The sequence below is a fragment of the Balaenoptera acutorostrata genome, chromosome 4 (genome assembly GCF_949987535.1).
Source record: "Balaenoptera acutorostrata chromosome 4, mBalAcu1.1, whole genome shotgun sequence".
Classification (NCBI taxonomy): Eukaryota; Metazoa; Chordata; class Mammalia; order Artiodactyla; family Balaenopteridae; genus Balaenoptera; species Balaenoptera acutorostrata.
Genome location: NC_080067.1, coordinates 3,267,511 through 3,291,827, shown reverse-complemented (window position 1 = coordinate 3,291,827; position 24,317 = coordinate 3,267,511). Strand labels below are relative to the sequence as shown.

General features: G+C 44.6%; 1 protein-coding gene across 14 annotated transcripts in view; it reads right to left on the bottom strand.

Annotated features, from left to right (window-relative positions):
- Nucleotides 1-23,901, bottom strand: part of THRB (thyroid hormone receptor beta) — a 386,038-nt gene extending 362,137 nt beyond the window's left edge. For 4 of the 14 annotated variants that reach the window (XM_057545132.1, XM_007173858.2, XM_007173866.2 and 1 more), the window contains exon 1: nucleotides 22,491-22,712. The gene's annotated coding sequence lies outside the window, so the exon portion shown is untranslated. Of the gene's footprint in view, nucleotides 1-22,490; nucleotides 22,713-22,917; nucleotides 23,212-23,782 lie in introns of those variants that run through there. The other 10 variants (XM_057545136.1, XM_007173862.2, XM_057545133.1 and 7 more) reach the window with 7 other exon arrangements.
- Between the last annotated feature and the right edge of the window lie 416 nt (nucleotides 23,902-24,317).

The window sequence follows — 24,317 nt, the reverse complement described above, 5'->3', positions numbered from 1 at the left end:
GGAGATAACAGTAATCTCCCCAGATTTGAGCAAAGTTGTTCTTCTCAAAATCACCTGGGATCTTGCTCAAGAGGTAACCTCTCCAGCTCCAATCCAGACCAGCTAAATCAGAAACTCTTGGGATGGGTCCAGCAATCTGGATGTCAACAAGCCCTCCAGGCGACAATGATGCAGCTCAAGTTTGACAGGCATTGTTTTCATGGAACTTATGGCCACAGTGGAAGTTGAGACATCACACTGCTTATTGGTTCATACTAAATTGACGATTAATGGGCTCCTAGAATCTGGGCCTCAAACATGTATCTAATGTAGTGTTGTGGTTTTAAATCCTCCTTTAGGCCTTCTTGATTTGGACCCACTGCTCCAGCCCCTCAAGGTCTCTAAATCCATGTTCTGTGGTGGGGCATATTGGTTCCCCCCTCCAACTCTGTGACCCCTGAACATTGGATAAGCACATCATTCGTGTCTCTGTGGTGTCACCCTCAGCATCCACCCAGAGCTGGGGCAGAAACCAGAGGTCCCTGGCAGACTTCCTCCTTTGGCCTGACATTAATCCATGAGAACATCCCGTGCCTATGGCTGTTCAACTTGTGAAATTTCCTAACTATTATCAGCCTGCATATCTCCACTTTGTCCAAGAGGAAACCATGAGAGACTAGCTTTGCTTTAAAACCGTGAATAAAAGCTAAAAAAAAATTCCTAATGAGCAGAGCAGCTTTGGATATTCTTCTTAAGTTTACATTTTGTCTCTTCCTCTTTCTCCCCCAACCAGGAGAAAGTGGCCTGGAAGCAGGCATACCTCAAAACTTTCATGTTAAACTCGGAGCTCTGCTTTCAGTTTCTTTTAATTTTACACTAATAAATTGTTTTCCAGGTATCCCCTCTCTTTACCGTAGTCCTACATGGCAGACTTTTCTTTTTTTAACATTTCTATATACTTGGAAATTGAAACTCAGAGAAGTTAAGCAACTTTTCCTAATGTCATATCAGCTAGTTTAGTGGGGACACCCATATTTATATTCAGGTCTGTCCAAGGTTCATACCTCACCTGCTGTGTTATGTTAACACTATTGTGGCTGAAAATGGCAGGAAAATTAAAGAAGATGTGCATATGATTTTCAAGACCCTCTTAACCCACACTTTATTCCAGAGAATACGAAATTCAATTAACGATGGTCAAAACAACACACATCACAGCCACCGGAAAGGTAACATCTTAAAACATCTACAGGGATCTAGCACTTGGTTCCTTTCTACAAGAATCCTCTAAGGTATGAAGACATATCTGGCCACCGTTCATTTCTTCCTGAAGAATACCAGCCGCTACAAAGGAAAGACAACTGTGCAAGGGGATAGAACACAAAGCCACTTGTCTCCTACTGCTTTCTCTGCCAGCCCTCACAAAGTCAAGTCCTGGACTTGTTGAAGAAAGTGATTCATCTCTCCGTGGAAAGAATGCCAACACCAACTGTACAATAGACTTCTTTCTTCATATCCTTAATTCCTGAGGATCTTATAGTCACTTCATGTAATGTAAGCAATTATGAGTTTCCAGGTTTGGTAGATAGTTTAGTAATAATAGAAGGAAATGCTACTCAGGTCTTCTCGCAGGCAGATTTCAAGGGAGTCCACAAAGACAAAGACTCAGTTTTACTTGATGAAATAAGAAACACAGGCTCTGTTGACCTTCCAACTTCAATTTTGCACTGTCGTGCCCTTTCCCAAATTTTCTATCCTCCTAGCTTGGCAGACCCAACAGAAGCTCGGCTGTGATCCCCCATCTGCCTTATCTTCTCATATACAATCTATTTCCTTCCTGTTCTCCATGTCAAGGGGCTGGCCAAAGCTTCCTGAGAGGATGGGTATTGTAATTGAGAAATAAAGTAGACCATGAAGTCCAAATGATAAATTACACAAATAAACACAATTTTGCCATTTTAAAATATGACAGAGGGACTTCCCTGGTGGTCCAGTGGTAAAGAATCCGCCTTCCAATGCAGGGGACGTGGGTTCCATCCCTGGTCAGGGAACTAAGATCCCACATGCCGTGGGGCAACTAAGCCCACGTGACACAATTACTAAGCCCACGCGCCTCAACTAGAGAACCCGCGTGCTGCAAACTACAGAGCCCACACACTCTGAAGCCCACATGCCACAACTAGAGAGAGAAAACCTGCTCGCCACAACCAGAGAGAAGCCCGCATGCCACAAAGAAGAGCCCTGCGCCACAACGAAAGATCTTGTGTGCCGCAACTAAGGCCCGATGCAGCCAAAAATAATAAATAAATATTTAAAAATTTAAAAATATATAATAGAAAATATTGTCTTCGATTTTATTTTGAGAACTGAGCATGTTCTTGAAAGAGTTCCAACAATTTTGATATTTCAATTTTTAAAGTATCAGTAATGCAGTATTTATACATCTGAGTCTCAGGACTCAGAAAACCAGAAAGACAATAAAAAAGTTCACTGCGTGCTTTGTTTTGTGATATTACACTAAACTTGCCAATCTGGAAACACTCTTACATAGTCCTTGACTCACAAATGAATTTTCTGATTTACTATTGAGTAGAAAGTAAACAAGTCTTCAGAACAAGCATAGTTTCCCTTCAAAGGAACAAAACTAAAGCCAAAGGCAACATAATGGGACCACGTCTTGAGGATTTAATCCTCCTTAAGTATGGACACAGGATAAGAAAATACCTGACACCCAAGCCACCACTGCTAATTGCTATTTCATAGCAAACATTACTAATCAATCACAGCTCTACTGCCGAGCTCAAACACAACAGCCAACAAAACCTACTTGAGTTGGCACAAAACTATTTGACCCTCTAAGCTCTATGATAGACCTACTAGAATTTGTAGGATTAATGGTTACTCTTATGATTCAGGTTTCTTATGTGGAAAAGGAAAAGCTACAGTAATTCAAATACACAATGCTTCCAGCAAAGATTCTGTCTTTGATGCTTCATAAAAAAAAAATCTCGGATTTTTTGGATGGAACCAAGGACTGTGCAGACCATACTATGTACAGCTGACTGTGGAACTGTAGGTATAGGGAGGGGGTCAAGCCTCAGACATTTACAGATGGGCACAGTTGATTCAATGGTGTGGAGACATATCAGATCGGTGCACGTTGAAACATGTACTTTCCTTACTAATTTGAAAAGTGTATATATGAAATCTATCCAAAATGCTATAGATAGAAGAATGACTTAATACAATGAACTGTACTTTTCAACTGAATGAACATAACATCTATGATAAATCACAAAGGAAAACCACTACACTAATATGTGGTTTTCTACAGCTAACGTTCCAGAAACAAAATGTTCTTTTGGCATGGACCTCAAAATTTGTCATGTTCTCATTAGTCTTGAGGGCAACAGTGCTACTTTATACAATTGTAACCATCATGCAACAAGAAGTGAGAGCCTGAAATATTGGATTTTTTTTTCAAACAAGCCAAAAAATTGCTAAAAATACTTTATGACAAATATGAATAACTACAAGTTGATATCATTCAAATTAATGTTTTATTTAAGTAAAAACACAATTTACGGAAAAAAATCAAACCACAGTATTGAGGAATTGCAATTTATTCCATTTAGAAATAAATAAACATAAGAAGTTGTTATAACATGCTACCATTTATAATATCTCCAATATCCTTTCTCATATTGGTTTCAAATGATATATTTAATATTCAACATATGTTCAAAATACATATGTTCATATATACGCAAATTATATAATCTGAACACATATACATAAATATATATTCTCAAAGAGCTGTGCACTAGCAAAAAGTTTTGAAACGAACAAACAGTATGGTTTTAAAAAATGAGCCAAACCACCTACTTTAACACTTACACCTAGTTAGAGAGGGAACACTAGTTTTCTCACCTTTTACAACATGTAAAATTATTTTTTAAATGTCCCCCCAAACACAGAATTCTTAAAGAATACGGACACCATCATGTTTTTTTTCAATTTTAATAAAGCAAAGCGTCTATAGCGTTGACAGACATATTACAGAAGAAAACAAAGAAAACATTTTCAACCGTTCCTTCAAAGCATATTTGAAATCCTGTTTCATGGAATACTGCTTTAGTTACCTCCCTGGCCTCCTTCTAAGGCACCCCACTTGGGTACACAATCATTCCAGCAAAGTCGGAGGCCCCGTGGATGAGGAAGAAGGTGGGAAGGGGCCTGAAAGGATGGAGGGGAAGCTCGGGACCAGCTCTGCAGGGCAAAGGCACCCTCATGGACACGGATCCTGGCACGAATCCTGTCTGAGAGATTGAAAGCCCTGCCCTGTAACCGTGTCTCATCCTGGCATTAGCACCCTCCTTCAACAGTGCCCGGCTGAGGTCCCCGGGACTAGTTCTCTCCCACACGTGGTGAAATCCGACCCTCAAGGTCTCTGGGCCTCAGCTTCACACAGGCGTGTGCTCAAAGAGTGACATGGTTACCTTCCAGCTCCCAGGTGTTTACTATCTTCAGAAGGATTAATGCTACAAATTCAGACAAAGAATGCTCCGGAAAGCTTCATTACCCCATCTCTTGTACACTCATGGAGCTTTGTGGCTTTTGCAAAGTAATTTGTTCCCCCCCAAATCCACTGTATTTTTATATGATGGCAATCAACAATCTGAAAATGAAATTAAGGAAACAATTCCACGGACAATGAGATTTTTAATTTTAATTTTTTTTTCAGTCTCTCTGATGGAAGCTGTCAACCCCTGAAACGATAAGTTAAAAGTAACAACTGACTTTTCAAAATCTGCAAAGCTAAATGAGTACTGAAGAAATGGAAATGATTGAACTTCCAGATCACTTTTTGTAAGTGTGTAGCATTCACACTTCTGAAGACATTAAACTTTAAAACAGCAGTACCACTTTTGGGATACCCTGTACTTCTCATCACCTGGGGAATTTCTTTTGGGTTCAAAATTATCATTTCCTTCCAGTTAATGGACGTCCTTCCATCAGCCTACAGCTGTATTTTCTTGATTTAAAATGAGCTTTTCTTTAAAGGTGTCTTTTTCAAGATTTTGAGGTATTCTCTGATAGAGAGTTGTTTTTTGAAATTGAGGGTGAAATGTAAATGCTTCTTGTCATTAGCGTGCAACTGAGATCATTTTAACATTCATATATGCTATTTCGACATTTTACTAGTTCAGGAATCTGGTTTAGGGAATAGAGTCTCATCATCTCTGGGGAGAGTTAAGGGGCCATATTTCATCAAATGCATATGTTTGGGGTTTTATTGTTTTTAAACACTGATCTGCATATATATAAAGAGATACATTCATTTTGGGGGGTTTTGTTTGTTTGTTTGCCTGTTTGTTTTTTACCATAACCTCAGCCAGAATTCTATTTTGCTATTATGACCCAGGACATACATATAAAGGTGGGGTGTCTGTGTGCGTGTGCATGAACCTGCATTTTTTTAATGAAATAAAACGCTTCAAAAACATGTGATTTACTCTAATACCTTCTATTCTAGTCTTTCTTACCTAAAACTTTTGTTGATGTGACTCATTACATCGACTCATGGCCCACTAACGTGCTGATTACCAAGCCTGAAAAACAATAACCTGGGTATAATGGGTTAGTCAATACCCACCAGGGTTACCCCGTTAACTCTTTTGTATGCTTGGACTGCATATTTTTTACTTGAGGAGATGCAAGTAGAACAAAAGCTCAGCTCCCACTGCGGTGAACCCCTTGGGGATCTTGGTGAAATGCAGAGTCTGGCTGGGCAGGGCTGGGGCACGAGATTCTGCCTTTACCACCAGCCGGGGTACGGATGGGCCGGTCTGGGGGCAGCAGGCTGAGAAGTGCGGGTGCAGAGGAGCAGGGCCGCGCGGGACACACTCCCACCGCACAGCCGCGCAGCCGTGACCGGAGCACGACCCCAGCATCCCCACAGGCTGTACTTACTGCAAAGGAGGCATCCTCGTGCCTTCAACATCCTCTCCTCTGTGATCTGCACCGTTTCCTTTCTCCATAACCAACCCTCAGCCAAAACAAGCAGTGGCAAGGCCACCCTCTCTGGGATTGCTTGAAGCCCCTTTGGACGGGATTGCCCCAAAATGTGGACAACTATTTTGTTTGTCTCAACAAAGCAGGACCAGCAAAGATGATGCCGGCAAACAGGAGTGTGAAAGCTCTATCAACACTTTGTTTCAGGCACCGGTTAAACTGTGAAACCTGCTTGTCGAGGTGGACCTTGCTCAAAACATACTTCTGAACGTGACAGAGGTAAATCCTGTAGTTCAAAGCAGGATTTCATAATTCGAAGCCATAGAGTTAGAATTCCCACACGCGGAAACACTGACAGTAATTGTAACTGTTCCTGGTACCATACTGGCTTTCTGTACTTCCGGCCACCGGAATCCAGGATATACGTGTATTGATAAAATGAAAACAGTCTTGATTTTGGTGAGGCTGTCCTTTGTGTAATCATTTTGTGGACCCGTCTGGAGGGACAAGGGAGTGGGCTCACCACTGCACCTGAGCGTGGACCTCGCACATAGTTGGTACCGGATACGGGTTTGATAAAAGAATGAACGAACAAAATTTTTTGAATGTGACATCTCACGTTATTAGTTGATTTCCCAATTACAGTGTTTGCTTCACTGAACTGAGCAGGAAGCTTTAAAAGGGAGCAAGAAATGAAAAGTGGCATCTTCCAAATTGCAGCTGTTCACCATGCGGATGGGGAGAAGCGAGGGGAAGGGAAGAAAAAGAGACAGACAGACAGACAGACCCACAGACCAGGGCACTGATTCCTGACTCCTGATTCCTGGTGGGAATAGGCCAGGTGGAAGAGGAGGCAGATTTGGGGATGCCTTTCCCCACCAGCCATGAATAATGACAGGTAAGTGTAATTGGCGAGGAGCTTGGGGGAGGGAAGCACGGGGACTTGGAACTGAGGTCTAAGGCAGTGGTTTTCAGTGGGGACAATTATGCCTCCCAGGGGACAATTGGCAATCACCGTCTGGAGACATTTTTTCACTGTCATAACTCCGGGGTGGAACACTAATGGCCTCTAGTGGGTAGAGGGTAGGGAGTCTGCTAAACATTCTGCAACGCCCATGGCGTCCCCCACAGCCGAGAATTACATGCCCCCAAATACCAATAGCACCCAGGTTGAGAAACCATGTTCCAGGGGTACAAAAAAAAAAAAAAAAAAAAGCCTGGTAGAGGCAAGAGCAGAAGCTATTAGGAAAGAGAACGTGCTCACCAGGACCACTAGGCTATCTTGGGCAACAAGCGAGGTCTTAGAGAGAAGGGAGACAGTGTGGGAGAGAGACGAGGCTAAGGAAAGGGGGGGGGGGGGTTGGGGATCTGGCTGTGCCTCCTGTTTCACTGGGTCCCTCTCTAGTCAACCCTGAACCAGCTGCTTGTGGGGTCGGCTCCACTGCTCCAGCTAAAGGCAGTCTGTGCCTCGTGAGTGCCAAGCAGAAGTCCAAAAGAGGCCAGAGATCCTGGGGTGGAAATGAGCACTACAGGCTGCCCTCCAGGGTTATATGCCACTGACAAGGAAGGCTTACGTGCAGCAGATGATGCTGGTGCCCTGACCCCCCTCCCCATGGGCTCCACTTCAATGCCCATCAGCTTGTCTTCCAGCTGCCAAAAACTGCATTCCTTTGCCTCAAGGTATGCTGTTGGCTGCCCAAGTGGCAGTCCTGAAATGCCAGGAAATCAATCGCCTCTGTAGGCAGTCCTCAACGGATGCCTGACAGGTTTTGGTGAAGAAGTAGGTGCTCCCTTGCCTCTTGGGTGGGTAACTGTGAGACACGATCCATGCTATTTCCCAGGGCTCCCCAGTGTGCCCACAGTGGTAACTGGTTTGACAATGCCCCCTTATTGGCTGCCATCCCCATTCTGGCCCCCTTCCCCACTCTCCTATGGGTGTTTTCTTTACCTTCCCCCTAAAATGACTTGCACTTCAATTCTCACCTCAGGGTCTGCTTCTGGGGAACCCAAACTCTAATGGCAAGTCTTCTGAAGAGAGACTAGGCTGGAGGCCACTTGAGCCCCAAGTTCCTCGGATGTGAGAACTCTCTGGGTCCACAGTAGCCCTCTAGCAGAGGGGTCGGTCTTCCCATCCCCAAGTCCTAAGCACAGAATCATTGGGATCCTCTGGGCCACAGGCTCTAGACCTACTTCTTTCAGACCATCAGAAACCCAGTTCCAGGCACATTCCTCTCTCTCCCATTGAGGGCACAGGCAAAGCCACATCTTTTGCTCAAGGCTGACAAGGAATGCAAGCACAATCCCTATGAGTCTCAAATGCCCCTGAAGTCAAAATTCTGCAAGAACTCAAATAAGTAACACTTGACTCCGAGAAAGGGGTCTTACTCTAGTGCCAGGAAGAGCCAAAGATGAAAACAACGGTGGCCGTGGTTCAAATGAACTTTAATGAATTACCAGTGGGGACTGAAAACCACAGAATAGCAAAATGAAACAGCTATTTCAAAACCTTGCTAGACAAAGAGAACTATAAACCCCCTCAGGGCGATGCTAAATCACTCATCTTCCCCATAGTGGGAATTCTGAGATGTTAAAAATCTCAAGAAAATGCTCGGAGCTTGAGGGATGCCACGGCGGCAATGTGTGCAAGAGGCTCCCCACACCAGCAACAGGTCTGTAAACAGCGATGCAGCTGACACTTTCCAACGGCCTCAGAACACGGCCCTGCAGAAACCTGAAGCCATCGCCTGAGGAAGTCCCGCTGTCACCCAGGATGGGAATCAGGCGCCGCCGAGCTTAGGGTCTGTTCACCGTAAGCCATTCTTAAGGACGCTTCTTTACAAACCCTCAGAAGCCTCTCTTCTTAACTTGTGGATGTTCGCTGGGTTTCATCTTTGCCAAGAACATCCACTTTGGGGCCCCGATTTCTTGCCAACTTAGGTGAGGGGATGGGAAGATCTTCTATCTCAGCTCTGATGTGTGGAGAGTTTTTTTGTTTTTTTGTTTTTGTTTTTTTTTTAAGGGAAAAGAACAGCAGAGCTTTTCTGCCGGACAACCTATTCCCTTATTTATAATGCAGGGCAGCAGCGCCTTGTAAGTGTATATTCTGGTTCATCTGAGGACACACGGTTGTTCATTTTAAAATTAGATTCATCCTAATTATACGAAAACAGCCTGCGTGTGGTTAGTCAAAACAGCAGGAAAGCATTACTCAGCACCTAACGTACCGGGCCTGCCTTCTAGACTCCACTAAACTTGTTCAACACACAGCCCCTGCCCTCTTGGAACTTCAAATCCAGCAGAGAAATATCCATCTCACTGACCGATATGAGGTTTGGACACTGAGCAGTGAAGAAATGCGTATAGTAAGTGACTAAACATGTAGTATTACCTTTGGACAAAAGGGTGAGGGAAACTGTCATTAAAGGGGCATGCTGCAGCAGGACAGAAGCAGAGAGATACTTTGGATCTCAATCCTAATGAATCATGGCAGGACTGGGGGAGCTCCCTGAATGAAGGATATTAGGATGCTGTGTTGAAACAGAAGCAGGAAAAAATCGGTATTAAACCGGAAGGGACAGAAGTTTGATTGTGGACAGTAGAACAGCATCAGAGCAAGGGACAGGAGTAGATGTTATGAAAAAAGGCAGGAAGGTGGTCAGTTTCAGCATCACATTCAATCCGAGGCGGAGAGCCAACTCTGTGTTCGAGAGGCTGCAGTCCTGGGCAGGTAACCAAACATTTATTCTTCTTTATTTTTAAAAAATTTTAATTGGAGTAGAGTTGGTTTACAATGTTGTGTTAGTTTCAGGCGTACAGCAAAGTGAATCAGTTGTACATGTACACATATCCACTCTTTTTTAGATTCTCTTCCCATGTAGGTCATTACAGAGTATTAAGTAGAGTTCCCCGTGCTATACAGCAGGTTCTTGCTGATTATCTATTTTATATATAGTGGTGTGTGTATGTTAATTCCAAGCTCCTAATTTATTTCCCCCCCCCCACCATGTTTCTTCTTTGGTAACCATAACTTTCTTTTCTACATCTGAGACTCTATTTCTGTTTTGTAAATAGGTTCATATGATATCGCTTATATGTGGAATCTCTAAAAATGGTACAGATAAACCTACTTACATCTATTATTCTTATTTTCCACAGACCCTGAGGGTTCCCTAAGTTCAACGATTGACCATGGAACATATCTCTTGAGGCTGAAAAATGCCAGGACATCTATAAAAAGGAGATTGTTACCAGTAAACACATCTTAACAATTTAAAACTGAAAAAAAAGAATAACTAATGATACAAAATGATCAAGGAAATTTGCAGGTTGACTTTCGGGTCTCTCTCTTTGATTTCCTGCCTTTTGGACAATCAAGCTCCGTACTTCCAGAGTGAAGGCTGACTGAACACAATCAATTTTACAACTTTTGTAGTCATAAGATGATGATAAAATTGTTTCCCATGTACTGGGCACTCCCCAGGCACTATGCATGGGCTCAGCAGTCCATAACCTTGATTCCACTCAATCTCCTCTATGATGCCGTCAAGTAAGTACCAATATTATTTCGCTGCACAGATAAGGTGACTGAAGTTCAAGGCGGTTAAGTCACTTGCCAGAGAGACCACGAGCTAGAAGGGGACAAAGCCAGGCATCCAACTCAGCACCTGTAGGGACGTCCACCACCCACCCGTAACTCCTGATCTCTCTCCAATGCCCCAGCTCTCAACCAGTCCAGAACCCAGGACCCTCAGTTTCCACCCTCCCCACAACACACTTGGCCTCTAAGGGAAGGGGGGAGGGTGTCTCTCCTCCCTGCTCTGTGACAGGACTTTAAAACTGGACATGACTGTTGCCCACACTGCAGGTTACTCTGAGCCCCAGGGATCCCAGTGATGAGCCAGGAACAAGTTGGGGATTACTGAGAAAATGATTTCTTCTTTATTATGGAATATCAAGAACTAGCTGGATTCAAAAAGATACATGAACCCCAATGTTCACAGCAGCACTATTCACAGTAGCCAGGACATGGAAGCAACCTAAGTGTCCATCGACAGAGGAATGGATAAAGAAGATGTGGTACAGATATACAATGCAATATTACTCAGCCATAAAAAAGAACAAAATAATGCCATCTGCAGCAACATGGATGCAACTAGAGATTATCATACTAAGTGTAGTAAGTCAGGAAAAGACAAATATCCTATGCTATCGCTTACATGTGGAATCTAAAATATGACACAAATGAACCTATCTACAAAACAGAAACAGACTCAGACATAGAGAACAGACTGGTGGTTGCCAAGGGGAAGGGGGTAGGGGAGGGATGGAGTGGGAGGTTGGGATTAGCAGATGCCAACTATTATATATAGGATGGATAAACAACAAGGTCCTACTGTATAGCACAGGGAACTATATTCAATATCCTGTGATAAACCATAATGGAAAAGAATATGAAAAAGAATGATATATATATATATATGTATAACTGAATCACTTTGCTGTACAGCAGTAATTAAAACAACATTGCAAATCAACTATAATAAAAAAAAAAGAATTAGCTGGATTCTGTACCTGAGAGGTACTTTATCAGGATTAACTTCTTCATACTGCAAATTTTGATTTTCAAAAATATTGCAAAATATTTTACAAAAATAGACTTGAAGTCAAAGACAGCCCTAACTAGGGTAATATAAAGGCAAACAATTCTTTCTTTTCCTTTTACAGGTCTTTAACATGATACTTCTGATCACTTGGTCTTATTTCTTAATAATCTAAAACACATGTGCACTTGGCAACTGTTTCCTTACTCTCAGATTAAGACATTTTAATAATAATTAAATAAGTTTTCACAAAGGTAAAATATGGAAAGTTCGAAGGAAAGAGCTTCTTTGTTCTTTTCATTTACCTCACTTTTATTATTCATGCCCCTCTTACATTTCCTTCGCCAGAGGCACTTCTATAGAACTGGCTGAATATTTGATCAAGCACATTTACAATTTGGGAAGAAAACAAGCAAATATCCTTTTTGACTAAAAAAGAGCGTTCCCCATTGTAGTAAGGAATGATAAGTAGAATAAATACTAGGAAAACTGCTATTTTTAGTCAAGACATTATGTAATGAGCCATTTATTTAAACTGTCTAAAGCTCTGCAAAATGATTCCAGGAAAATGGCTTCAATTCCTCTGTCAACACACCAAGAATCGGCTCTGCCCTCTGCTTCCTGATAGCTCTACTTTAAATTTTAGTTTGCTTTAAAAAAATCAGCACATTAATAATGTGCCAATTATACCAGGATTGATCAGTAAACTCCCAACACTATGTACATGTTATGACCCACATAGATCTATCAAGAAAATCAAAATGATGATCAAAGACTAAAAGGGAAAGCCGGGTGTAGCCAGATTAACAATGACCCCGTAAAAGTGAGCAGGAAGTGAGGAAACCGAAGTGGGTCAGCTAGGAGGGTGGTACTGCACCGAAACCCAGAACTGGGTTATGTCATTGCTATCGGGATGTTTCCATCACTTGCCAGTGCCTCCCAAAGTACCAAGACAGTGCTGTGAGGAGAGCCTCAGAAGAACTGAAAAACGGAGTGACACAGGGTGGCAAAGACAGTTCACTGGCCACCAAATATTCCGGCTCCCCTTCCCCTTCTACAGCACAGAGCCATCGCAGGAAAGTAGCTGTGAGACAGGGGCTGTATCTCCCATCCTGCTTCCTTCAGCGGGAGGTGGGCACGGGATTGTTCTCACCAGTGGAATCAGAGCAAAATGATTCTGGGTCACTTCCAAGCGGAGGCAGTTAGGAGGCGGGTGTGTGTCTGCACTCTGTTGCCTTCTCAGGGGTCTGACGCAGTGAAGACATGGCCTTGGAAGCCTTGAGCTGGAGATGGAAGAGCCCAAGACCAAAGGAATCAGGACTCCTCAGAATCGCCATACAGCAGAGTCACCAAGCTAATCAGGAACAGCAATTTTCAACTTCACGTGGGTGAAAGATAAACTTCTACTTTCTTTCGCCCCCATGCCTTTTTAATTTTATTTCAAAGTGTAGATAGTGTTTTCCTAACCAATATACGTGGCAAGAAAAACTAAGTGTCTCAATCACTTGAAATAATGCATACAATTTATTTTTTGCATGGAATTTGATAGAACCATAGATTTTTTAAGGCTAAAGTTGTCCTGCCCAGTTCTAGCAGCTACCAGCCACTAATGGCCATTGAGCACTTGAAATGTGGCTAGTTCAAGACTGAGATGTGCTACAAATGTAAAATATACACCAGATATTAAAGGTTTAATACAAAAAGCAAAATATCTCATTGGTATTTCGTATTGATTATATGTTAATAATTTTTGGATGAAATAAAATATACTATTGAGATCAAACTCACTGGTTGCTTTTTACTCATTTGTAACATGGCTACTAGAAAATTTTAAATTACCTATGTGGCTCACATTATATTTCTATTGGACTCCTGCTCGGCTAGTAGGTGTTAGCAAATTACAACCCACCTTCTGTTTTTGTAAATAAAGTTTTATTGGTACAGAGCCATGACTACTTACATATTATCTATGGCTGGTTTTGCATTACAGGGCAGAGCTGAGCAGTCCTGAAAAGCTGAAAATATTTATTATATGGGCTATTATAGAAAATATTTGTAGAAAATCTGTTTGGGATTACTAAGAAATAAGACCAAACAATGATAAGAAGTTATCATGCTAAGGGCATGTAAAAGGAAAAGAAATCATTGTTTGACTTTATATTATCCCAGGTAGGGCTGTCTTTGACTCCAAGTCTACTTTTGTAAAATATTTTGCAATATTTTTAAAAACTAAAATTTGCAATATGAAGAAGTTAATCCTGATAATGCCCGGACTAAGGATAACTTTGAAATTACCTAATTTATCTACTCTTACCGTTTCATGACTAAGGAAATGAAAGCTCAGATAAGTGAAGAGATTTGTCCAAAATATTTTTATTCTAAATTAGGTGGTATTTCCATAAGGTCACTATCATTCATTCATTCATGGATTCATACTCTCCACCCATCTCTAATTTCGATCATTAAAGAAATAAAATCCCTATCAGTTAGAAAAATCAGCACTTAGGAGCAGAGAAATCCTTGAGTAATAACAGCGACAAATAGGCTGTGAGATAGTTTTTAAATTAAGCTTCATTTGAAAACACTTTAAAGAGAACCTATCATGTAATCTGCTTTCAAATTAAACTTGAAATTCCCCCAAATGTAGAGCCAGCTTGCTAAAAATATGCCTTATTGGAATTAAATGTTAAAAATTTGCCACATCTTGGAGAAAAGTAAATCTGTTCCCAAAGACTTCACAGCAACATATAACTGCCTCTGTTCTAGCAGCCATCCTCTCTCAGTGTATTATTCTAGAACTTCTAACTGGGCTCACCATTTCCAGTCTCTGTCCCACTCAAGACCTATCCCAAAGAGCCCTTCTAAAATAAAAATCTCATGTGCTGACCATTCCTTAGTCTCTCCATGCTGTCAAGATAAAGTCCATCTTCCTTATTTGGTCTGGAAAGTCTTCATCATGTGGCTTCTACCTGCTCCTACAGCTTCATTTATTGCCCTGTGCACGTCAGACTAAGCTCCTTGCAATTTCCCAAATGCTTCATACTTTTATCCCATTTCATGCACTTGTATATGGTGTTCTTACTCCCTAGAACTCTCTCCACTCCGGACTACGGGTCCCCACTGTACATTGTACTTACTCCATCACAGAACTTATCAATACTGTAGTTGATTGTAACTGTTGAAGCCTTAATTCTACCACCACTAGGAATAGCTAATATTTAGGAACACTGAATTGCAGGTCAAGTGCTACACTATTTCATTTAATCTTCACATGTTACAGATGAAGAAACCGAGCAGGTGTAATGAAGCCAGGGGAAGCCAAGACATGAATCCACACATCCCCACTCTGCAGCTCTGGTTCTTAACTCGACACCAGTGGTTGTCAGTGGGGGTGATTTTCCTGCCCATGAGACATCTGGCAATATCTGGAGACATTTTTCCTTGCTGCAACTGGCGTGTCGGGGGAGCTACTGGGATCTAGTGGGTAGAGGTCAGTGATACTGCTAAACATCCTATAGTAATTAGGGCAGCTCCTCAAAGGAAAGAATTATTCGGCCCCAAATGTCAATAGTTCAGAGGCTGAAAAACACTGGTCTACACTAAATTAACTCCTGTAGATTGACCCAGGAGACTCTGAGTATCTATACAGCAAGGATTTTTAAATGTTCACCATGGTGTCTTGGAACCTACTATACAGCCTGGTACCCAGTAGATGCCCAATGCATATATGATGGATGGATGGGTGGAGGGATGGATGAATGGGTGGATGGATGCAGGAATGGATGGATGAATGGGTGGAGGGATGGATGGTTGAATGGGTGGAGGGATGGACAGATTCCAGGAGAAAAGAAACAAGTTTCCTTATTTTACGCCTTGGTTCTTGTGACAACTTCAATAAAGATAAATCTGAACACACATTCTTAATTAACAGTAAATGAATGCATGCAGAGTACATTACAGAGGATGCCTTCACCTTAGCAATACCTCACATTTACGAATCTATAGTGTGAGATCAAATTAATAAGCCAAATGCCTAGCATTATATTTTTTCGAGTCCCTTACAACTACTACACTGCAGGACATATTGATATGTTCATCATCCACATAGGCCATAACTTAAATTGTTTTAAAAAATATTTCCTGTATAAGGTTCCCCTGGTTCCTTTTTTTTATATAAAAGACAAATAATACAAGAATATACAACCTCATGCTTCCCCCTGTTGTAACTACAATTCCGATATAAATACATTATTCTAGATTTCCAGATGCTTGGGGTAGAAATTACAATGAAGCTTAGGTGAAATTCAAAAAAGTAAACAAAAACATATATGGCAGAAATAAACCATTCTCTGTCTTATGTAAATTAATATATCTAAATACCAGAAATGAAGTCAAGGAAAGATATATTTTATGATTATAATATTTTTAAAGTAACAGCAATTTAGCCTGATTTTTACATAATCACAAACACTTCAACAATGGCGGCATTAATCAGTGTTGAGTACAAACTGATAGATTTTCTACAGAAGAGCACAAAGGTTCAGCTGTGGGGCTGGCTCCTTTGAGTGATCAATCATTATAAATTAAAAATTAATTTTTTTAAGTGCAGTACTATGAACTATTCCTCACAACCTTCTGCGCTGAACTTTAGCCGTCTGTGGTTTTACGCACACACGCACATACACACACACACAAAGAATATGCTGACCCAATAAGTTTTGGTACCTGCTCTCCCTCTTGGAGATTCACATGCACACAAGCATAAAAGTAGGCTCCGAGAATGCTTGCGTTAAGTTGTTAAACTTGGGATTTCCCATAGAGTAACAAATAAAAAGTTAAATCTGATGAGGATCTGCCGAAACATTTAGGAGTAGGGAGAAGGCCTAAAAGCGATGACAGGATGTGTAGCTGGGGACATCAGCATGACCGTGGCATTTCTTGCCATGGGAACCACAGCTGACGCCAGAGACGAACAGTGCCTTTTTCACTGTATGTGAGAAGATGACACGCACTTGTCACAGAGGCAGACTCTGCATGTATGGACATGCAAGTGGTGAGACATTGCTGCATATGGAAGAGCAACACGAAAAAGCTGACCCGAACCCAGGCATGTCATGATTGCTAATATCAATCATGATTTTTTGAGCACCTGTTCTGTACAACCATGGCTGAAATCTGGGAAAACAGAGCCTTAAGAGAAACAAAAGAGGGGAAAGTATATCTGAACCATCTTGAGAACCACGGAACAACACAAGTCACAAGAGTCAGAATACTCAATGGGCCCTGGATGCCACACTCATACAGTCTGCCACCAAAACCAGGACTGTCTTCTCCCCTCTCCTCATCCTGAACACTCCTGGGTCTCCAGAGGAATCACACAAGTGTACTTCCCAGATGAAGAAGACATACCTGCTGTCAATTAACATTCCTTTGTCCAAGCTTTTGCTTTCATCAGCTTATCACTCATGACTTTTTGAATAAACCCCTACGTTCTTGATCCCAGAAGAGAAGCCATGATCCTTAAAATCTCTTTTTTTAGAACGAGCAAGTTGAATGAGTAATTAGTTCAGATCAGTCCTTTCCTAATTGTTATATGTGCCCCATCCACAGTCCACTCTCAGCACGCACACACACACACACACGCACAAGCACAGGCACACCCATGTATGCATATGTTATTATATGTATTACTATACTGTTATATACACATTGCATATCATAATATACACATTATTGTATGTGTTGTATACACGTATACATATGTATATGTATATGTAAATGTATATGTTAGAGTGTCTATCATGATGAAAAGGCTACAGTATGGGCTTCCCTGGTGGCGCAGTGGTTGAGAATCTGCCTGCTAATGCAGGGGACACGGGTTCGAGCCCTGGTCTGGGAAGATCCCACATGCCGCGGAGCGGCTGGGCCCGTGAGCCACAATTGCTGAGCCTGCGCGTCTGGAGCCTGTGCCCCGCGACGGGAGGGGCCGCGATAGAGAAAGGCCCGCGCACCGCGATGAAGAGCGGTCCCCGCACCGCGATGAAGAGTGGCCCCCGCTTGCCGCAACTGGAGAAAGCCCTCGCACGAACCGAAGACCCAACACAGCCAAAAATAAATAAATAAATAAATAAATAAAAATAAGAAAATCCAAAAAAAAAAAGGCTACAGTATGCTTCCTGGGATAGAGTCAAGGTTCCTGGGTCCAAATTCCAGGCTCTCCTGACTTGCCATTTGGAAAAAGATACTTAAGTTCACAGCAGAGCTCAGTTTCTTACTCAGTAAAAATAGTACTGCACAGGAAGAGCTGCCAGTACATAAAGATCCAAAGTCCCTGGAAATTAGGACAGTACGGGCAGGCAACATTAGCATTAAATGTAGATCACGATTCTCACTGTCAGTTGGCCAGAGTCCCGAGAGGAGGATATAGAAATATGTTATCTGTGACTCAGTGATCGCGATAGTCTCCCCTCCCCCACTTGCTTAAATGCTGTAATTGATTAACACTTTGGGAACTTAAGGTGGAGAGTGAACATCCTTAATCAGAAGACTCACCAGCCTACATGTATTCAACCCCACACTGCGTGAATCCCAAGACAGTCCCGGGTGAATCGCACTGCAATTTACGCTAATACACATGGGCGACAAAACCCACAAAACCATCACATCCTCAGATTAAAAGAACTTTATTTCACCTAGGGGGCCATATGAGGGACCCCGATAGGCATATCCATTCCATCACAGTGGAGACCACTTCAGAATCCCTTTGCATTAACATATGCATATTGTCTCATAGCTCACTAGGCTACACACTGAGCTGCGAAAACAGGCCCAGACACATACGAGGTACACAAATTTTTGTAGACTGAATGAGGGATCCAATCAAGTAATGAAAATGACTTTAAATAAAGCAAGGAGTTCACCTGCCATCTATTGCTCAACCAGCTCAGACACTAGAACAAGCCCTTCTAGCAAACTACTCTGCTGTGATATGGACATACAATGTAATCCAGGCAGCAAACATTCACATTGGGCAAAACTAATTCAGAAGATGACACTTGATACACTATCAGAAAAGAGAGAGAAGCGTCTCCCCTTCTCTCCCTCTCATTCATTCTTCCAACGAGCTTCTCCCTGTGCCCATGTGTCAAAGCCTTTGCTAGGTCCTACAAGTCAAGGATGAGGAAACCCATAGCCCATCACCACAGTTCAGAGGGGAAGACAGAAATGAAACAAAAACAAACACACTGCCCTGCAGGGTGAAAACTGTACAGACTAAAGCACAAAGCATGGAGGCCACCTGCTGAGAGAGGTTTATGGCCATAGGGTCATTTTCAAGTACCTGGCTCTCCCGTCCCCCAGACTGCTCCAGTTTAAACGCCCGGCAGAGATACTGGATACTTGAGGAAGTCAGCCTAAAGAACATGCTAACCATTCATTCCTCTAGGTTTTCTGAGCTCTATTTCTGCACAGGGGACAGCGTCCCGAATCTCCTCTGCGGGGCCATGGGACCTCAGACCCCCAAAGGTAAAGTCCCACTGGGTGACTTTCCATTATTACGCCTTCTACATTTTTTTCCCTCGAGGGTTGGTAAAAGACTTGACCATATAAAGAATTTTACTTCATTTTCTATAGAAATGAAGTTCAAGTATTGGCCATTATATGATCTGACATGTCATAGGAGTATATACTAGTTGCCAGGTACCATGGTAAGCACTCTACAAATGTTATCTGATTTATCCTTACAGCTTCAGTGCATAACTGCCACATCAATGCTCCCACTCCCCGTTTTCTTCTGTTAACTTGGCTACTGAGAAGCTCAGAGCTAAATTAAATACTGAAAAGCAATAAGCACTTGCGATTTCAGTTTGATTATCTGTACTCCTCTACAAGATTTTGATCTCTCTTCCTTTACCATTTTTACCGGTCTCATCACTTTGCGGGATTTTTACTATGCATTTACTGAGACACATTTCTGGAAGTCAATACTCTACAAACAAAAACAAATGACTAGAACCATCAATTGTAATTTCCTTTTAGTTTCAGTTGTCACAAGAGTTTCCATGAATAGCTAATTTGAAGATGACCCCTTGTGTGTCATACCTCGGTCATCTGGAAACTCAGATAGTGTAATATTTCCCACAATCATCAGGTTCAGAATCTGTTCATGAAGTGCAGAAAAGGGAAAAGGGGAGAGGTTGACTGACGTAACTTACCCATAGGGTAACCACTAGGTTGCTTCCTAATCTACTACCAAGGGATATTTCTATCTTGTGCTGGCTCCTGACAGCCTCGTTCACCCCTTCCCCAACATCTACTTTTGTAGACCAGCTATACCACCACATGCCCTTGGTCCCCTTAGGGCTGCCAAGGCCAAAGGCACCGCCAGAACCTGCTGAGTGAGAAGGCATCGCTATCACCCAGTGATGTCTGTCCCCTGGAATTTCACTCTCCGCACTGACAATGCCTCTGGAACTCATAAAGATTCTGCTGAAACCCAGGGAGCTGAAGGTCAGTGTCTTCAGGGAATCAAGGTACCATGTAAGACAAACTGCTGCTGAGGATTTCCATGTACTCAAGGCAAACGCTCCCAGGAAGAACTCACAGAAATAACTCTCTGCGTTGTCACTACATAGAGCAGGGCTAGCTTTCGTATCCAAAAAAAAAAAGAGAGAGAGACAGATAAAAATCGAACCATGTATACACGGCACACACACACACATACACAGGCACAGATCTTGGCGTATCCAATTGGTACCCACTTAGATGCTTAGTCAGGTATTTTTTGGAACACAGTGTTTGGGCACAACCATTTATTTATTCAACAAAGATTTATTCAGCACCTACTGTGTGCCAAGCACTGTTCAAGATGCCAGAGAATCACAAGTGAACGAGACAGTCAAGATTCTTTTTCTCAAGGACTCTAGAGTCTAGACAGGTACTCAACAAGTAGCAACTGAAATGAACAATTCAGATGGAAAATAAGACCAAGGAAGGAAAAAAGTAAATAAATAAAGGAAGGAAAAAAACAATGTCATGGCTTGAGAAGGAATGGGAGGCTGCCTCTTCTCCAATGGTCAGGGGAGGGCTTTTTAAAGAAGTAACACATCATTTTACAATAAAATGACAAAAAGGAGCTGAAGAAACCAATCACCTTTACTCTGATTTCCATCAAAAAGATGAGCTTACTAAAACAAGAAATGTGCAACCCCATTTGTGGCTTCACACACCCTGTGCTTCAAACAACTGCAAAAAGGATCCACAACTTTCTCTGCTCTTAAGGAAATTTTAACAAATCTCCTTTCCCCAAAGATGCTAAATGAAAAGGGAGTTGCCTTAATTCATCTCTGTGGTAGGATTTACTACAAAGAATCTAAAAGGGGGAAAATGGAATGTTTATTCCTCTTTTAAAGGTCAGTTACTTTATAAAATAATGTTCCAATGTCAATAAAATTATGCCTTTGCATTGTAATGCCAACAGGAATTCCTTCATTTAAAAAAAAAAGTCTAGGGCTAAATTCAGTATCATTTATTTCACTTGTTGGAAAAGAGAAGCAAGTCATATTTACTAGCAGACGATACCACTTCCAATACATAATAAAACTTTGAAATTCATTAAAGATAAGATTCTGATAGTATCTTTTCAACGTGCACAAATAATAAGTGGTTGTTCACCAGTACCTTCCCATATCCCATATCCCAGCCCAAATAAATCGCTTAGTATTGAATTTCTGTTGGAGTCAATTAAAATGCTTAGCCAACTGGCATGAAAACTCCTGAAAACGTCCACTGCTCAAAATAACTTTCATCAAAACACCTTTTTCTTTCATGTTTCCCAGTCCCTGACTTGTTTCATAATAAAAGAGGTAAGCCGAAATAAATTAGGGAGCAGATCCCTTACCGTGAATATTCAGAATGAATCATGGAATATTTTGACTAAAACGCAATTTGTATTACCTTGCAATGCAGGGCATGCTTTATATTACTGAAAAGTAAATACGCATACGAAACTAAAAGAAGGCCGAATAATGTAAAGCTATTGTCCAGCAGGTCTGCATCACCCAATACATGTATCAACTATCAGAAGCTGCTCTGGTATTAATACGCTGTCCAAGGAACGCTTAATTTTTTGAACTTCAAAACGGGTCTTTAAAACTGACTCTCACTGGCACCTAAGACCAATAACATGCTAAGGGGAAGACTCTGTTTCATTTATTTACTGATGAGGCTTAGTGTTTGAATCTTCACAAATTCTCAACGTGTGCGGAGCGGGGCCGATGTCGAGTCTGCGCTTTTCTGCCCAGGTAAACTCTTGTCTCTTTCTCTCACTCACTTCACGAACTGTTATGCTTCTAGACCCTTCCTTTAAAATTTCCCATTCGGGGAAAAATTATACACTGAGCCTTCCGTAAACAAAACACTCACCCCGCCCCCATTAAAACAAATCAGAAGGCTTAAGAATTAGCACTAATAATGAGCCTACAATGGTCGCCGGCAAATACAAATGACAACTGCAGCCGAGAAGGACCAAATCCACCTGGAGTAAAAACTCCCCCAATGAGTCCTTCTCCGAGGGGTGCCCGGGGTGGGGTGACGACCGTGCAGCTGGCACAACTCGGGGACCGGAACCGACTCGAGGGGGCCCAGGGGAAGATGCTGCGTCAAGAGAAGCGAAGCAAGAAGCGCGAACCGGGAGGCGAGCGACGTCGCCCCCCATTCCCCGGGGAGGTGGGGAGAAGCCAAGTCGCCAGGCACGGGCACCAGCGCACGCCACCCGCAGGATCGGTCCCCTCTTAAAGCCCGGAGTTCCGGGGCAGGAGAAATGGGGAACCCACAGTCCCTTTAAACCGCCTCCACACACACACCCCCGGCCCGCCACCAGCCCCGGTGTCTGCCAACCTTTTCCGAACCCTCGTGTCACAGAACTTCCTCATCATGGAAACTTCCACTCGGCTCGGCGCTGAGGATGCCAAACTCCATGTCACAAGGAGGCTGTCAACAGCCGGGCTCGGGGTTTGAGGAACACCGCCGCCCCAGCCGCCCCGCTCCGCCGCTGCCCACGCCGCGGCTCCCCGAGCGGTGCCCGGGCGGAGAGGGCACCTCCTCCCCCCAGGCGGGGCGCGAACCCCCGGAGGCGGGTACCAGGGCGGCTGACACCCCACCCACGCCCGCCCGCGCGCGCGCGCGCGCGCACCCGGCGTCGCCGCTCGCACCCCGTGGGTTCCCGCGACACCCCGCGTCGCCCTCCCGCCCACCCCCCGGACGGCGGGGACCGTCGCCCCCTCCCCCGCACCCCCGCCTCCGCGCCGTCCTCCGGCCAAATTACCGGTGTCCTCCAGCCGGCCGGGTCGGGCGCCCCTGCCCGGGGAAGGCCGCCTGCGGGCGCTGCCCGAGCCCGGGAGCAGAAGGTCTCCTTCCCCGGCGCACTCACATTATTCATGCAAAGTTAATCCCCGCCGCGTCACGGCCGCCCGCCTGAGGATGTGCGCCTTCCTTGGCCAAGCCCCGCAGTCTCCACCCTCCTCCGCCCCCTCCTCCCGGCGGCGGGGTCCCGGGGAGCGCCGGCGACGGGACGTCGCGCGAGTCCTGCAGAATGTCAACTCCCCGGGCGCAGAGGGGCGGCCGCAGCCGGGGCCGCGCCGCCAGCCCGGGCCGCTCCACTTTTATAGGCGCAGGAAGCGAGCGCGGCCCGGCCGCCGAGTCCCCGCCTCTCGGGCCCGCGCGCCCGGCCGGCTCCCGGCCTCTGCCCTCCTCCGGCCCCGGCGCCCCTCCGCGCCGCGTCTGCCAACCGGTGACCTGGTTTCGCATCCGGCCCGCCCGGCGGTCCGACTCGCGCGGCGGCGGTGGCGGCCGGGAGCAGGCCATTCGGGCTCCCCCAGGGGCGCCGCGAGGAAATGGCCTCCCGGCCGCGCGCCCCGCCGCCGTCGCCCCCGCCGCCCCGGCCACCCCGGCCGCCCGCCGGCCCCCGACACCCCCGCCCGGCCCCGGCCCGGCGCTCGGACGCGTCCGCCGCTCCCCGGCCCGCGCCCCCTGCCCAGCGCGCCCCTCACGCGCCGCCCGGCTCGCCGCCTCCGCACCTGCCGCCCCAGGTGCGGGCTCCCCCTCGTCCCCGTCCCGGCCGTGCCCTCCACCCTGGGAGTCCTCCCCGGGTGGCGATGTCGCGGCGGTGTTGGTGGCGCGCGTCCACCCACCAGGTTGCGTGCGCACGGCGGTTCGGGCTTGGGCGTCATTCCTCTCGTCGGCAAAGAGGAAGGGACGGGGGGACGAGGGACACGGGGCCGGGGAGGGGTGACTTCCAGAAGCACGGGCTCCTCTTGGCCCGGGCCGCCGCGCTCCTCCCTCCTTCTGCGAACCACTTGTGGCGCGTGTCGGGCCGACACGGCGATCTGGCTCCTCCCGGGGCCTCGCTCCCGCCGGGCGTCTGGCGTTCCCCATCATCGCTACCCCCGGGAATAAAGTTTGCAAAAAATACCCGGCTTGCGCCTGAAGGAAACACCCCCTCCACACCACCCCGCACATCCTGGGAGACGGGCGCAGGGTGGGGACCCTCCGCAGGTTCCAGAAGGGCCGCCCTGTTCATTTGTCTTTGCCCTGGACATGGACAAATAAAACCCGGAAGACAAAAATAATTTATACTCTTGGAAAGTCCTGCCCCGGTCAAATATGAGCTTCTAAAATCCCCCCCACCCCCAGCCCTGAACGCCAAGGGTTCAGGCTAGGAGAAAA